Consider the following 17579-nt stretch of genomic DNA (forward strand, 5'->3'; position numbering starts at 1 on the left):
TGTTTCTCAGGAATGAAATTCCAGAACGTTATGCGCACCCGCTTTCCCCTTTGGCGCGCCCGCGCCTCACAAAATTTGAAATCGGAGGAATGACACAGAACCTTATGCGCGCCCGCTTGTCTCTCAGTCAGGCGCGCCCGCGCGTCCTTTGTGCAGAAAAATAAATCGGGCCAGAGGTTTATGCGTGCCCGCCTTTCTTTCTTGCGCGCCCCCTTCATCCAAATTTATACCCCGATTTCTTTCCTTTCTCTCCCATTCTTCATCCCGATGTTCCCTATATTTCCAAACCCTTCTCAAATTTCTTTCCTAGTCGTCGATTCCTCTCATTCCATCTTCCAGTCCTCATCCTTCTTCCATCTCGCTTCATCTTCTTTCCTCTCTATCCATCGTCTACTGTTCTTCTACACCGCGGGCACCCATCGATCTCCAGGTCAGGAAGTTCTAGTGGGGAGATATTGCTGTGATATTCTCAAGTTTTTTTGGTAAGCTTCTCTGATTCCGGGATTGCCAATTCTTATCTCTTGGTTGACCGAGATAATACGGTGGTGGTGCGAAATTGTGTTTGCCTTGTTGACATCTGCGTTGGGTTCTATTGTTTGTACTCGTTTGTTGTTTTGCGTGACGAGTGTGTTTGTGGCTTGAGTTGCTAAGTTTGGGGGAGTCAGGACCGGGGTTTCTTCCTATTGAATGTTGGTTAGTTATTTTGTCCTCTAAGTGTTTGTCATATGGCTCCAAAGAAGAAAACGAAGTTGGGTGAATCCTCTTCTTTGACCCCTACTTTTGATACCCATCGTTTCTGGGATGAGAAAGCTACAGAGAATTATCACACACTTTTATCTAAGAATATTCTACCAGAGCGAGGGTTTGATACGTCAATTGGATTTGAGATGAATGGGGTTATTACGAGCAATGTCAGTGATGAAGTACTAGAGCGTCAGTGGCTTCAATTTGTTAAACAGCCACAAGAAGCCGTGGTGTCCTTAGTCAGGGAATTTTATGCGAATTTGAAAGTCAAACACGTCGAGTTCAAGGTGTTGGTGAGGGGAAAAATGGTGCCTTTTGACTCCGCGTCGATCAATACTTTGTTTCAAATTCCACCAGTGGAATTTGATGAATATGCTATGTATAGGACTAGGGAGATTGATTATAATGAAATTAATCAAACCATCTGTGTTGCGGGAGCCGAATGGAGGATGGGGGGGGTGATCACAAACAATCGAAACTGCGAAAAATTGATTTAACTAGTGATGCCAAGAGCTGGTACAATCTTGTTTGCGCTAGACTCAAGCCCACTGATCATGATCATGAAGTCACCAGAGAGAGGGCGATTCTTGTATACTGCATTATTGAGGGAAAAGCTGTAGATGTCGGTCAAATATGCCAAGACACTATTCAGAATGTTTTTACTGGTCGTTCGAGAGGAGGGCTTGCATTGCCTTCTATTATTACTGATTTGTCTGAAGCTGTTGGAGTTGATTGGAACCCCACTGAAGAACTTTTGAAGCCCAATGCTCTCATACCCTGTGGGGCGTCTTCTCATCTCCCATCTGAAAGTGAATTGAGAGAACGTGTGGCCAGAAGATCATACAATTCTGGAGCAGCCGCTTGTAGAGTTTCTGAACCCCCACCTGTTCCACCTCCCTCCTTGGAAGCACGTGTTACCTCTCTTGAGGTGGATCTTCGCCAGCACCGACAAGAATTTCAGCAATTTTAGCACAGGAATGATATATTTATGGACTATATGTTGAGTTTCAATGATGCCTTGAGCCACCAGTTTCCTCACGCTGCGAGCTCGGCTCATCCGTTTCCTCCTTATCCTCAGTGGCCACCTCCCTTTGGTGGTTCGGACCCTGACCATGGTGTTGATGGTGATGCGGGCGGCGACCATTGAAGATCGTCGTTTGAGGTACATGCCCTTACTCTTGCTTGTTTAATTCATTGAAGACAATGATTTTACCTAGTTTGGGGGGGGGGGGGTCTTGATTCAAGTATGTGGGAATTCGTTGCTGAGTTTTATTCTTGTTTTTATGTGTTTTCTTTTCAAATTTTTTTGGTTCTTTTTGTTTAGTTTTCTGTGCTGTAGTGGTGGTGGGATGAATTTCTTAACAAGAATAGTGTGTAAGGTTGGTAATTTGAGAATTTTTGTGCTTTGAGTCTTGATTAGTTGTGCTCGGGACTAGCAAGCATTTAAGTTTGGGGGAATTTGATAAGTGCATTTTGTGCACTTAATTTGTATTGATATTATTGGATAATTGTTTGGTTTCGAGCGGAATTACGTGGAAATTGCTGTTGTTTGTGTTGGATGTTAGGAGGTACAACAAATACCAAATTTTTGATGGATGAAATCAAAGGAGTCAAGAAAAAGGCGAAGCGAGAGAAGATGGTCCAATATTTTGAAGAAAAGATGAAGATGGACCCGAGCCGTATGCGCGCCCGCGCGTTACCTGAAGAAAGTGTGGGAAAATTCCAGAGAGCTATGCGCGCCCGCCCCAGGAATGATGCGTGCCCGCGTGTGATCGAGATGTTTGAATTGCCAAGACAGAGAGTTATGCGCGCCCGCGCGAAAAGGAGGCGCGCCCGCGCGTTGTTGAATTTCTGACGAAGTGTTTCTATATTTTTGGAAACTTTGAGATATCTTTGGGTTGACTTTGGAAGATTTTTAGGGAGTATATAAGGGATTTTTTAAGACCTAATGGAGATCTATTTAACCGCCACAATACACACATCAGAGAACATAGATTTGAACGTGAGATTTTTGAGAGATTTCTGGGAAGCTTTAACGTGAAGAACGAAGATGGAGATCGATAGTGTGGACACGGCATCGACGACGGATTTGTTTTCTATTATTTATTTAATTCTGAATATGTTTGGATTTATGAATTATTGTTTTATTCAGAATTGTATTATGAACTAATTTTTTAGAGTCTAGAGGTCAGATGGAACCTGGTGTAGACACTTTCATGAATTTTTGATTTTATTGAATTGAGTTTCTTCTAGATTAATTATTTTTCTAGAATTGATTGTCTTTTCAATTATCTGATAAATAATTTATTTGTAATATTTATTTGAAATCTGGTACTCGGGAGAGGAGATTTTGAATAGGACCAATAGAATTAGCACTGTTAATTATTTATATTACTCGGGAGTGTGTATAATTTTAACATAGATTTTAAAAAGAACATTGTTTTGAATTGATCATTGCAATTAGATTCTTAATAGGGATATTGGAATTGAATTGTAGTTGATATATTTTATTCGGCACTCGGGAGAGGGAATAATACACTTAAGTGTTCTTGGCTATTAATTCATTGAAATTCATGAAGATTAATTAATTAAGATTGATTGTTGTTGAAACCAGGTGAAATCTAAACCTTTAAACCATTTTTATATGACTGATTATATATGAAAGTTGTGTGCGTGCTATCAAAAACAAACTCATTGATTATTTTATTTTTCTGCAAAATTCTCAAATATTGATTTTCTAGATAAAGTTTGGATTATTTTAATTACAAGAACTGAATATTTTCAATTTACTCTCTGTGAGAACGATACTTGATTCATTCACTATATTAAAACTTGACACTCGTACGCTTGCGAGTATTTTTCACAACACTGCCCCTAGGCTAAGCTATCCAACCACAACTCCCTTATCCCTCGATCACGACTTACATCGAGCGTTCCAACCATAAAACCCATAACTCGACCTTTCCTTAACCAAAACAACTTCCGCTTGAACCGACATAGTCTACACACTCTAAACTGACCCAAGGATAGGTACTTAACCTCCCATGCCAACCCGAGCAGCCCGAACAAAATGGATTTCCGGGCAGCAACTACTCTCAACAAAATCTGCACAACCACCTTGTCTTTAATTCACCCTTAAACTATCCAAAACTTAACCAAATGGCTCCCAAATTGAACCGACACGTTTACCACATCCTAAAATTGAACTATGGCCAGACCACCCCCTTTACAGACCACTTGAACCAGCCCCTAATCCTCGGCACTAGGACAGCCCTTAAACCTGTAAAATTTCTGCACCGACCACTCAATGCTAAATTGCCCTTAACTTGACCATATCCTATCCGAAACGACTCCAAATTGAACCGACACAACCCTCACATCCTAGACTAGACCTATGAACAGAGCAACACCCACATCTAGTCGCCGGAACCATCCAGCCTATATGAAACAACCACAGCTCTACCGCAATGCTAAAAAATCTGCACGAACTCAACTTAACACCAATCACTCCTATCTTACCTTTCCTTCACCACCAGCCTAAGACCACACTACAAGACACCATGGAACATCACTCGACTCACCCCAGCCCACGAACCTGAAAGAGTGGGTGCCCTGCTTGCCAACTTGTGGCTAAGGGCCTTTATGACTTAATTTGTAAACAATCTTTGTTTAATATAATTTACACTCTTCATTGGCATTTACTTTATCTTTTATCATATTGCTATGTTGTGACGTACTATACGATATTTAGATAAAGACCTTGAATATACTAAAGTGCATGTAAGATGTGATAGTGGATATGGATGACTATCATGAAACACATCTTGTAAATCACTGTATATTCTAAATAAGTTCCTAGTCAATTGAGCCGTCCGCAATAAAGATAAAGATCGCTCGAGATTGAGACTAGCATTTGAGATGTCGAGTACCACGTTTCATTGGTATGGAACATAGAGATGTTTGAAGCATGCAAATGGATATTCATTAGATGGATGACAGAACTACCCTATTCGGACTTTCCAAGTGGTTTTCACTAATTGAGTGGATAAGTCCGTGGTTTTGGTTGTACACCATTAGTCCTTACTACTTGAAACATCATGGAGACTCTATATGCTAGTACTGTACTTTGACTCGTTTACTGACTCCATGAGGGTCATAAGGTGTCGAGATTGGGTACAGTTACGACACATATAGGAGTCAATGTTTTGTTGTCAAGGATTCACCACACGCTTGCGAGTGTGGATATCCTATGCGATTTGAGGAGATATTAGTGTGACAAATCTCTGGCCAGAGTACATGATGTGATTTAGGTTACTTGGTTTCCTAGTTGCACATGCGATGTCACTATTTGATCTTCAAGATGCATTGCATAGTTATCGAATCTCGAACGGCTCTCGATATACCAATGGTTGTTTATTCGATTGGGATATATGGATGAAGGGACCGTACTGTACGCTAACCAAAACCCACTGGTTCTTGCAGGCACTATCAGTGATACCTAGGGAATCATAGGGCGATGTTGGTAGGCGCTCTTACCATGATTCGATGGGCAAGTCGGAAATTGTTTTTCTGAGTCACAAAGGAGTTGTGGGCCCACGGCTAGCTGTATCCCTGAACCATTGAGGGTTACACAAGTAATAAATTTCTAATCCCCATTGAGATAATTAAATTTAATGAGTTAAATTTAGCGAATGAGAAGTAGGAATTCTTATTGATGAGTAGAGGGAGTGAGATTTCCTAAAATGACATAGGGATGCCATTTTTGAAAACAACTGAATTCGGATTCAAAAAATTTATCTTGACTTTAAAATATACAGAAAAGGTTTCTGTACACATTGGTAAAATTGGTTTGTCATTTTAAGTCACGATGAATTTTATATTAATTTCTGAACATGCGGGCTTTGCTTGTCAGGCTTGAACTTATGACTAACGGGCCCTAAACTGTTAGCAGCCCATGTTATAAATAAGTTATTGCAGTACAGAAATTAGACAATCAAGCTCATAATTTTCAAAACCCTAGAGAGCTCTCTCCCTAAGGTGGCCGACCCCTTCCCCTCTTCTGTTCGAAAATTCCAGTATGCAATTTTTGAAATTGCAGTCTGGTTTAACATATCAGATCTGTTATTTTCTCTTCGTAGAAAATTCTGATAGACTTTCTAGTGTAGTCTGTCAGAGGGTTTAGATTTCTGTTCGTGGACCTGATTCAGGAGTTGATCGAGTCATCAGTTCCTGGGATATACAAGAAGAGCAGATTTATCTGTTGGAGTTCATAACCTCAAGTTGAGACTTGAGAGGTAAAATTTAATTCTTGTTTTATTTTACTTATTCGTTTTAATCGTTAGAATTTGATACCCACGATCTGGAATCGTTGCAGATCAGAAAATAAAAATTTTAAAACCTTCCGCTGCTACGGGTATCTTATCTGACAGATCCGAGAACGTGTTTCAACAGTGGTATCAGAGCCAGGTTGCTCTCAGCTCTTAACGATTAAAATTTATTGATTGTACAAAGCCTCGGTTTTTCAGAAAACAAAAAAGAAAAAAAAATTTTTGGGGGGGCTGCAGAGCCCAGCGCGCAGCTGGGCCGCGCTCGGCAGCCCAGGGCGTGGGCTGGGCCCCCGATGGTCAGGGGCTGCCTAGGATCATCCCGGGCAGCCCAGAAAAAATTATTTTTTTAATTTTTATGAAATTATGAATTTCGGCCCGTTAATGGTTATTGGGCCCAGTTTTTTTTGGCCCGATCGAAAATTGTTTCGATGGGTCCACGAGGCATTGGGTCAAAATTGTTTGAACTAAAAATTTTAAGAAAATTAATTATTGGATAAATTTGAATATTTGAAAAATTTATAAATTCAGTCCAATAAATTAAATTTCATGAAAATTGATTATTTTTGTACAATTGATAATAAAATAAGATTTTACATATAAAATTAGATTTTATATATATAATATGATTTTATGGATAAAATAGATAAAATATGATTTTATATATAAAATGGGATTTTATGTATAAAATATGATTTTATCTATTTACAATTATTGTCACCTTGAATTGCATGTTATCCAATCATTTAATTGAATTAAATAATTGGATAAAAGGATGATCGATTGCCATGACCAATTTTTAGGTGTATGTTAGGTTGTTTACATTTGGTTTTTATTATTGTTGTTGGGTTTTATTAATGAGCTTGTATTATGGCCCAAATTTGAATTGTCATTTGTAATAAAAAGTGGGCCTGGTTTATGGTCTGTTCCCACTCTTAAATATGTATCCCCTACTTGTCATCGAAATTTATTGTAAATTTATTAAACTTAGTGAGAGATAAATATTTGAAGACAATGGTGGTCCCAGCAGACGATAAAGACCGAAGAAATGTAAATTGGAAGCTCAATGTAATAGGATTGCATTGCATACTTGCATATCACCTAGGATTGGACTTAGACTCGTGATTGGCAACCACGGGTGAATTAGATCTAGGAATCGATCATCCTTTATTTAATATTTTATACTATTGTTGTATGCATGTTTAGACTAAAATGCATGAATCCCCCAAGCATACAAATTAATTAAATGATGAGACACACTTTCAAAATTAAAATCCCTCATTTTAAATATGATTTAAAATTAATATCAAGTTTAATAAAAGGGAAATTAAATATAATTTATATTTTCCTACCTTCCATCAACTATCAATGCATGATAGATGCTACCCGCGACCGTGGTCCATCTCATATTATTGGGAAGGCCCGTTTGCCGGAAAGCTGTGCATTGAGTAGAAAATTGTTGTATGTTGGGTGGAACTCCCATGGGATCACCTCATATTATTGGGGGTCCACATGGCGACCGTCCATCACAACTTAATATTGAGGGGTCAACTTGACATATCACTTTAAACGGCGTCATATTATTGGGCCCTTTATTGGATATGAGGTAAAAACATGGAGATTGCTCTAGCAGCAATTGAACTCTACCTTTTTAAAATTATAATTGACTGATTTTATTCAGAACTATAATTTGTAAATTGGGCTCCATGTTCCTACTAAAGAAAATGGTTTTCTCGTTTTCACTAGAGGGTGGTGAAATCGTTAAAATAGTGGGAGAGTAATTCATAAAATTAAACTCGCCTTATTTTATGTCTTATTAAATTAATTAAACAATCACTGATTAATGTTTGTTATTTTTCAGTATATCATTATGATGAATTCGTGTAATCCACTCTTTTCCATTCTCGAACAAAACAAACTGACTGGCGCAAATTATACGGAATGGTTTTGCAAGTTGAAGATTGTTCTATGCTCGGAAAAGATTTTCTAAGTGTTAAAAAAGTCTCCTCCGAAGGAAGCCCCGGCTGATGTGAGTCCGGAAGAGTTGGCCAAACTTGATAAATGGTGGGACCATGATATCAAGGCCAAATGCTACATGTAGGCTTCGATGTCTGATGAACTTCAGAGGCGATTTGAGGATGCAGTGAATGCTGCTGACATTCCCAAGACCCTCAAGGAACTTTTTGGGGCTCAGTCGAGATCTGAGCGGTACGCCACTGTCAAAGAGCTAATGACATGCCGCATGCGAGATGGGACTTTGGTTTGTGAGCATGGGGTACACATGATTTGGCTCATTGAAAAATTGGTGACCCTCGAGTTGACATTGGAGCACGAACTGTGTGTGGACTTACTGCTTCTTTCTCTTCCTTCATCGTTTGACGGTTTTGTGGTAAACTTTAATATGAACAAGCTAGAGGCCACCCTTGAAGAGATGGTCAATATGCTTGTCACTTATGAGGCCACATTCAAGAAGGATAAACCGATTCTCTTGGTGGGCTCCTCTTCTTTTGCTAAGAAGGGTCCAAGTGCAAAGGGTAAGAAACGTTCTGCTCCACCCAAGAAAACTGGGCCCAAAAAGAAGCACAAGACCAAAGCTTCTAACATGGACAAGTCTTAAGATGTTTGTCATCACTGCAAGAAACCCGGTCACTGGAAACATAACTGCAAGGAATATCTCGAGCAGTTGCGAACTGCGAAGGGTATGTTTTATATTGAAATAAATGTTTCACTTAATACTACTTTTGGGTATTGGATACCGGATATGGATCTCACATTTGCAATGATTTGCAGGTGATGTCAAGAAGTCGTAAGTTGAGGATGGGTGAGACCCATTTGAGGCTCGGAAACGGTTCCAGAGTTGAAACCAAAGCTGTGGGAGATGTTTGTTTAATTTTGCAGAACAATTTTAAGTTATTTCTGAGAGATGTTTTATTTGTGCCAGATTTGGTTAAAAACATTATTTCAGCTTCTATGCTTGATAGAGATGGTTTTTCTTGCAATTTTGTGAATGAGATTTGTAATATTTACAAGAATGAATGTTTGATTGGATGTGGACAACTTGAAAATGATCTATATAACTTAAAATTAAAAGACGTACCAGTCAATTATGTTGATAAACCGGCAACAATAGTGAAAAGAAAAAACAATAGTCAAAACCCAGCAAACCTTTGGCATGCTAGGCTAGGTCGTATTTCTTCACGGAGGATGAACAAGCTAGTGGGAGAGAGCATGTTTGATATGTCAGATATAAACTCTCTACCTACTTGTGAGTCTTGCCTGAAAGGAAAAATGACTAAAACACCTTTTAAGGGAAAGCCTAAGCATAGTCAAAATCTATTGGATCTGATCCATACAGATGTTTGTGGTCCATTTAGTATTGGTACTAAATATGGTCACACCTACTTTATTACCTTTACTGATGATTATTCTAGGTATGGGTATTTATATTTAATGAAATATAAGTCTGAATTATTTGAAAAGTTCAAAGAATTCAAGACTGAAGTAGAAAATCAGCTAGGTAAAAGTATTAAAGCACTTTGATCTGATCGAGGCGGTGAATACTTGAGTACTGATTTTTTAGACTATCTGAAAGAAAATGAAATTCTTTCTCAGTGGACTCCTCCTGCCACACCTCAGCTTAATGGTGTAGCAGGGCGTCGTAATCGAACTCTGTTGGACATGGTTCGATCTATGATGAGCTTCACTGAGCTCCCATCTTCGTTTTGTGGCTATGCACTTGAAACGGAGGTATTGTTGTTGAACAATGTCCACACTAAAGCAGTGAATAAAACTCCATACGAATTATGGACTGACAAAACTCCTAAGTTTTCGTACTTGAGGATTTGGGGATGTCCTGCTTACGTGAAGCAGACAGTGGGAGATAAGTTGGATAGTCGATCCACTTTGTGTTATTTTGTAGGGTATCCGAAGAATTCGATCGGATATTACTTCTATCATCCTACTGAAACAAAAGTGTTTGTTTCTAGGAATGTCACCTTCCTGGAGAAGGAGTTCTTACTTGAAAGAAAAGGCAAGATGATGGAACTCGAAGAAGTTTGAGAAGAACCCGAGATACAAAATTACGATCCCACACCTCAGGAACCAATAAATGACACGCCACTTCTTAGAAAATCCGAAAGAGCTTCTAGACCTCCTGTTCGACTTAATCTCCTACTTGAAGGGGATCAAAGTGAACCCATCATTGGATGTGATCCAAAAACTTCAAGGAGGCAATTTTTGATGCCGATTCAAATTTATGGCTTGAATCCATGCAGTCTAAAATAGACTCCATGCATGCAAACCAAGTTTGGTCTTTAGTATATCCTCCCGATGGAATTGTTCCTATAGGGTGTAAATGGATCTACAAGAGAAAACTTGGGCCTGATGGCAAGGTGCTGAACTACAAGGCACGATTGGTTGCAAAAGGTTATACACAAAGACAAAGTGTTGACTATGATGAAACCTTTTCACCAGTCGCAATGTTCAAGTCCAAAAGAATTTTAATTGCCATAGTAGCATGGTATGACTATGAGATATGGCAGATGGATGTGAAGACTGTGTTCCTTAATGGAAACATTAAGGAAGAGATCTATATGATGCAGCCCGAGGGATTCACATCCATGGGAAGCGAGAATAAGGTATGCAAACTTCAGAGATCAATTTATGGTCTCAAACAGGCGTCAAGAAGTTGGAACCAAAAATTTGATGAAACAATAAAAGACTTTGGTTTCATCAAGAACCCGGAGGAACCGTGCGTGTACAAGAAAGTAGTTAAAGATGCTGTGACATTCTTAGTTCTTTATGTTGACGACATCCTACTCATTGGGAATGATGTAGGGATGTTGCAGTCAACAAAGATATGGTTATCAGGTAGATTTTCGATGAAGGACTTGGGTGAGGCGTCCTATATTGTAGGAATACAGATCTATAGAGATAGGTCTAGAGAATGATATTACTCACTCAAGCGACCTACATCGACACCATATTGAAGAGGTTCTCTATGGATGAGTCCAAGAGAGAACATATACCTATGTGTCATGGAGTTTCTCTATCCAAGTCAATGTTTCCCAAGACTGACGAAGAGATAGAGAAAATGACATACGTACCATATGCGTTAGCTATAGGTAGTATCATATATGGGATGATATCTACAAGACCGGATGTAGCCTTTGCTCTGAGTGTCATGAGCAGATATCAGGCCAACCCCGGTCAAATGCATTGGAAAGCTGTGAAGGATATTCTTAAGTACTTGAGAAGGACTAAGAATATATTCATGGTTTATGGGAGATGAGAATTGAAGTTGGAAGGCTATACCAACTCTAGCTTCCAAAGCAACGTGGATGACTCGAAATCAACCTCTGGATTTGTATTCATGCTCAATGGCGGTGCTGTCTCTTGGAAGAGTTCCAAGCAGCACACCAGCGGATTCCACCACTGAGGCAAAGTACATTGCAACATCAGCTGCTGCTAAAGAGGCCATTTGGATGAGGAATTTCGTCCAAGAGTTGGGGTTCATTCCTAAAGCTGTTGGTCTAGTCCCGGTGTACTGTGACAACACTGGTGCCATTGCTCATGCAAAGTAACCAAGGTCTCATCAAAGATCCAAACACATACTGATGAAATACCACATCATCCGGGAGATCGTGGAAAGAGGAGATATTACTGTCGAGAGAGTGGCCTCTGCAGACAATATCGTTGATCCACTTACTAAGCCCTTGCCAGGACCATTATTTGACAAACTTCGTGAAGCAATGGGACTACGTAGTATGACTAGTTGGCTTTAGGGCAAGTGGGAGATTGAAAGAGTGGGTGCTCTGCTAGCCAACTTGTGGCTAATGGCCTTTATGAATCTATTTGTAAAAAATCTTTGTTTAATATAATTTACACTCTTCATTGGCATTTAATTTATCTTTTATCATATTGTTATGTTGTGACGTACTATACGATGTTTAGATAAAGACCTTGAATATACTAAAGTGCATGTAAGATGTGATAGTGGATATGGATGACTATCATGAAACACATCTTGTAAATCACTGTATATTCTAAACCAGTTCCTAGTCAATTGAGTCGTCCGCAATAAGGATAAGGATCACTCGAGATTGAGACTAGCATTTGCGATGCCGAGTACCACGTTTCATTGGTATGAAACATAGAGATGTTTGAAGCATGCAAATGGATATTCATTTGATGGATGACCGAACTACCCTATTCGGACTTTCTAAGTGGTTTTCACTCATTGAGTGGATAAGTCCGTGGTTTTGGTTGTACACCATTAGTCCTTACTACTTGAAACATTATGGAGACTCTATATGCTAGTTCTGTACTTTGACTCGTTTACCGACTCCATGAGGGTCATGATGAAACTTAAAATTTGTAATTATTTATATGTTAAAAAGTGTGTTTTAAAATTAAAGTTTCATTAAAATTATGAAGTTGTATTATTTTAGTGTTGTGTTTATATTTAAATATTTTACTAAAAATGTTGTATTTTATGTTTTGCGCAGGTTTGGTAAAAATAAAATTACTCAAGCTACAAAGGTCATATTGGAGTAATCTCAAATCCTGTAGAATCACAAAAGAGGCATCTTCAACTTTGTAGAATACAAGAAATTCCAAAAACCTCATTAAGATGATCAAAATAATCAAACATCAAAATGGTGACAGATTTACTTTTACTATGACCAGCTTGGAGTCAAAATATCATAAGTATTTCATATTTTATCCAAAAGGGGTGAATGATTTGTCAAAACACATATACAGACAAAGGGCTACGTGTTATATGTTTTGTGCAGAAGCCAAATCGGAAGTCTAAGGCATCAAACATGCCAATTAAAGTTGGATCAAGGTATTGACATTCAAGGAGACAAGCACCCACCAACTTTACTATTACACATTTAATGAGTCTTGGACTCTTTCTCTCATTTGGCCTATAAATAGATGTGTTGTATAAGCTTTGTAGTGTGCAAAAGTGTAGAGAAATTCCTCACTTGTAAAATAAATATTGTGTGTGTAAGAATAAGAGTTTGAGTGTGCATATTTCTCCAAGATTAAGTAAGAAATTTATTTTATCCTTACTCTTGAGTCTTATGTTCATGGCAAGCTAAATCATTTTATGTCAAGTGAAAAGGTTTCATTGTTGGTCAAGTAAGATTGTTTATAATTTGTATATTCTTTCCTTTTCTATTTTTATTTTTACTAATTGATCTTTATTTGTAGGTATAATTTGGATGATTTATTGTTATCTATTTACATCAAATACTTGGTACCTTGAATGTGGTTACCTTGATTTGTTGTCTAATATGATACAATAAATACTACAATAGTTATATACTATAAATATATGTATCAATTTATAATAAAGTCATATATATTATTTAGACAATAGCGTGGCTCTGCCGGTTGTTCTAAATAATATATTGTGATTTGATCTAACATTTACTTTTCCGCAACTAACATTTACTTTTCCGCAACTAACATTTACTTTTTCGCATCTAACATTTACTTTTCCGCAACTAACATTTACTTTCTCGCATCTAACATTTACTTTCTCGTAACTAACATAAAAAAGTCATATATTTTATTTAGACAATAGCGTGGCTCTGCCGATTGTTCTAAATGAAATATTGTGATTTGATCTAACATTTACTTTTATATCAATTTATATTTATGCATTTATATATATATATTATGGGTAACATGTATTAAATATCGGTTAATCTGATATTAATATAGTGGGAACTATATTATATGATATATTTGTTTAAATATTTAATTGTTCTCTTATGTTTATTCTTATTTTAGTTTCTTTTATTTATTTTTGTTAAGAAATCTTAAATAAACCAACAATGAACCTTTGAAGTCTTGACAATTTTATAATTTGTGTATTTGAAGTTTTATAATAATATTTCCATCTATAATATATCATTGCTAAAATTAAACTTACAGCATCCTCTCCATGGATCGATCTCGTACTCACGAGTATATTACTTGCAGACAACCTACACTTGGGTAAATTACAATTTAAGTTGTAGCAAGTTTTTGGCGCCGTTGCTGGGAAGGTATAAATTAAGTTTAATTTTTGTTATTTATGTTATTTATGTGAATAGTATGTTGTTTTTAATTGTATGATTGTTTGGAGTCGTAAATAAAGTGGTAGACTTGTTTGAGTATTTGAAAATATTTTAAACATGGAGGATAATTCTAATAATCAAGATGATAATAATAATAATCAAGAACATAAACAACCAATAACACTTAGGCACCATATGAATCCAATAAGAACTAGTACACCATCTTGTTTAGTTTTTCCTCCTGATGCGTCTAATTTCAATTTTAAGCCACAAATCATTCAACTTTTACCAAATTTTCATGGCCTAGATTCTGAAAATCCATATTTGCATTTAAGAGAATTTGAGGAGGTTTGCAACACTTATAATAATCAAAATTGTAGCATGGATATTATTCGATTAAAGCTTTTCCCTTCTTCTTTAAAAGATAAAGCTAAAACATGGTTGCAAAATTTGAGATCAAGTTCAATAAGATCATGGGAAGAAATGCAACAACAATTTTTAAAAAAGTTTTTCCCTTCCCATAGAACAAACTCTTTTAAAAGACAAATTACAACTTTTTCTCAAAAATAAGGGGAAACATTTTATCAATGTTGGGATAGATATAAAGAGTTACTTGATACATGCCTACATCATGGTTTTGAAATATGGAGGATAGTTTCTCACTTTTATGAAGGTTTAATACCTAAAAATAGGCAAATGATAGAATTCATGTGTAATGAAACTTTTGAAGATAAAAACCCAAATGAAGCTATGAAATATTTGGAGTCATTAGTAGAAAATGCTCAAAATTGGGATAATATAGGCTCAATTGAACCACCAAGTAAAACCAATAATTCAACAAATGAGGTTGGTATTTATCATCTTAAAGATGATGTAGATATTCAAGCCAAACTTGCATCTTTAGCAAGAAAAATCGAGTCATTAGAAATGAAAAGGAGTGATCAATTAAAAAGTGTTCAAGAAATTGTTTGTTATATATGTGATACACATGATCATCTTACAAAAAATTGTCCTACTTTACCTTCATTTAAAGAATGTCTCCATGAACAAACCAATTATGTTAACAATTTTAAAAAACCAACATTAGATCCTTTTTCACAAACCTATAATCCTGGTTGGAGAAATCATCCTAATTTTATTTGAAGGAACGATAATAATGCACAACCTTCACAACAACCTTTTCAAAATAACCAAAATCATCAAGGTTATGCTCCTTATATCCCACCTCTAAGAAAATATATTGAAGATTAAATTCATGCATACATTCGAAAGCAAGAATCTATCAATATTCAAAACATTCAATCTATGAATGATTTGAAAGAAACTCTTGCAAAATTTGCATCTGCACTTAATATTCATGAAAAAGGAAAGTTTCCATCTCAACCACAACCTAATCTTAAAAATCAAAATCAAGATAAGTTTGATCAAGTAAAATCTGTTATTACTCTTAGAAGTGTAAAAATAGTTAATGATCCATATAGTGATGAAAACAAAGATCAGTTAAACTCAAAGAGTAAGGATGAAAATCTTGATACTTTTGATACTTTCGAGAAAGATGATATTGAGTCCTAAGATTAAGAAAGTTGATGATAAATTATCTGAAGTAATATGTGAGTCAAATAAACATATTCCTTTTTCACATGCATTAGTAAACAATAAAAAACAAAAAAACGATTCTGATATTTATGAAGTTTTTAAACAAGTAAAAATTAATATTCCATTTTTAGATGCTATTAAACAAGTGCCTTCTTATGCAAAATTTTTAAAAGATTTATGTACTGTGAAAAGACAATTGCATGTAAAGAAGAAAGTATTCTTAACTGAACAAGTAAGTTTTATTTTTCAAAATAATTTTAATTTGAAATATAAAGATCCTGGTTGTCCAACAATTTCATGTATTATTGAAAAAAATAAAATTAAAAAAGCTTTGTTAGATTTGGGAGCAAGTGTGAATTTACTTCCTTATTTAGTTTATGAAAAACTTAAGTTGGGAGATTTAAAACCTACATCTGTCACTCTTTTACTAGCCGATAGGTCAATCAAAATACCTAGAGCTATCGTAGAAGATGTGTTAGTTCAAGTCGATAAATTTATATATCCTGTGGATTTTATTGTCTTAGATACACAACCAATAGAAGTGCATAATGAAATTCCAGTAATATTGGGACGTCCATTTCTAGCAACTTCAAATGATTTAATTAATTTTCAAAATGGAATAATGAAATTATCTTTTGAAAATATGACTTTAGAACTTAATGTGTTCAATTTATGTAAACAACCAAGTATTAATGAAGATGAATATGATAATGCAATAGAAACAATCTTTGAAGAAAATATACACCAAGAAAACTTAAATCAACAACCAAAAGTTTGTTTAGTGGAAAGTGTTTTTAAATCAAAGTTATTTGAAGAAATTAATGAACTTGAAGAAGTAAAAGAAGATGATCACCCAAAACTTGAATTACAACATTTACCAATAGAACTAAAATATGCTTTTCTTGGTAAAAATCAAGCATATCCTATTGTAATATCTTCTATCATCTTACCAAAACAAGAAGAAGATTTAATAACATTACTTAAAAAACACTATGTTGTAGGAGCCGTGTTAGGACAAAGAAAAAAAGGTAAACCTCATGTGATCTACTATGCTAGTAGAACCTTAAATAGTGCTCAAATCAATTATTCAACAACTGAAAAAGAATTACTTTCAGTAGTGTTTGCATTAGATAAATTTCGATCCTATTTAATTGGTTCTACTACTATTGTTTATACTGATCATTCTGCCATAAAATATTTATCAAATAAACAAGATGCTAAGCCGAGATTAATAAGATGGATTTTGTTGTTACAAGAATTTGATCTTGTAATAAAAGATAAAAAGGAAAAGAAAATGTAGTAGCCGATCATTTATCAAGAATAATTTTTGAATCGTCTCAAAATGAAATACCAATAAATGAAAATTTTCCGGATGATCAACTATTCTATGATACTACTATGTCTTGGTTTGCTAATATTGTAAATTTTCTTGTGACAAATAAAATGCCTTCTCATTGGAGTTCACAAGATAAAAATAAATTCTTGAAAGAGGTCAAAAAATTTTATTGGGATGATCCTTATTTGTTTAAGTATTGTCCTGATCAAATTTTTCGACGTTGCATACCTGACAATGAGGTAAGTAGTGTCATTAAATTTTGTCATTCTGAGGCATGTGAAGGTCATTTTTCGTCAAAGAAAACAACTGCAAAAATCTTTCAATGTGGATTTTATTGGCCTTCTTTATTCAAAGATACGCATTCATTTTTCAAATCTTGTGAAAATTGTCAGAAAATGGGTTCAATTTCAAAACGAAACATGATGCCTTTAAATCCAATCATGATTATTGAAATATTTGACAGTTGGGGAATAGATTTTATGGGTCCATTCCCATTATCTTTTGGAT

General features: G+C 35.9%; 1 non-coding gene across 1 annotated transcript; it reads right to left on the reverse strand.

Moving 5' to 3' along the window:
• Positions 1 to 14667: 14667 nt before the first annotated feature.
• Positions 14668 to 14778, reverse strand: LOC140894193 (small nucleolar RNA R71). The gene has a single exon (XR_012153739.1). It is a non-coding gene; the product is annotated as a small nucleolar RNA R71 (small nucleolar RNA).
• Between the last annotated feature and the right edge of the window lie 2801 nt (positions 14779 to 17579).

This window comes from Henckelia pumila, chromosome 3, assembly GCF_033568475.1.
Source record: "Henckelia pumila isolate YLH828 chromosome 3, ASM3356847v2, whole genome shotgun sequence".
In the NCBI taxonomy this organism is placed as follows: Eukaryota; Viridiplantae; Streptophyta; class Magnoliopsida; order Lamiales; family Gesneriaceae; genus Henckelia; species Henckelia pumila.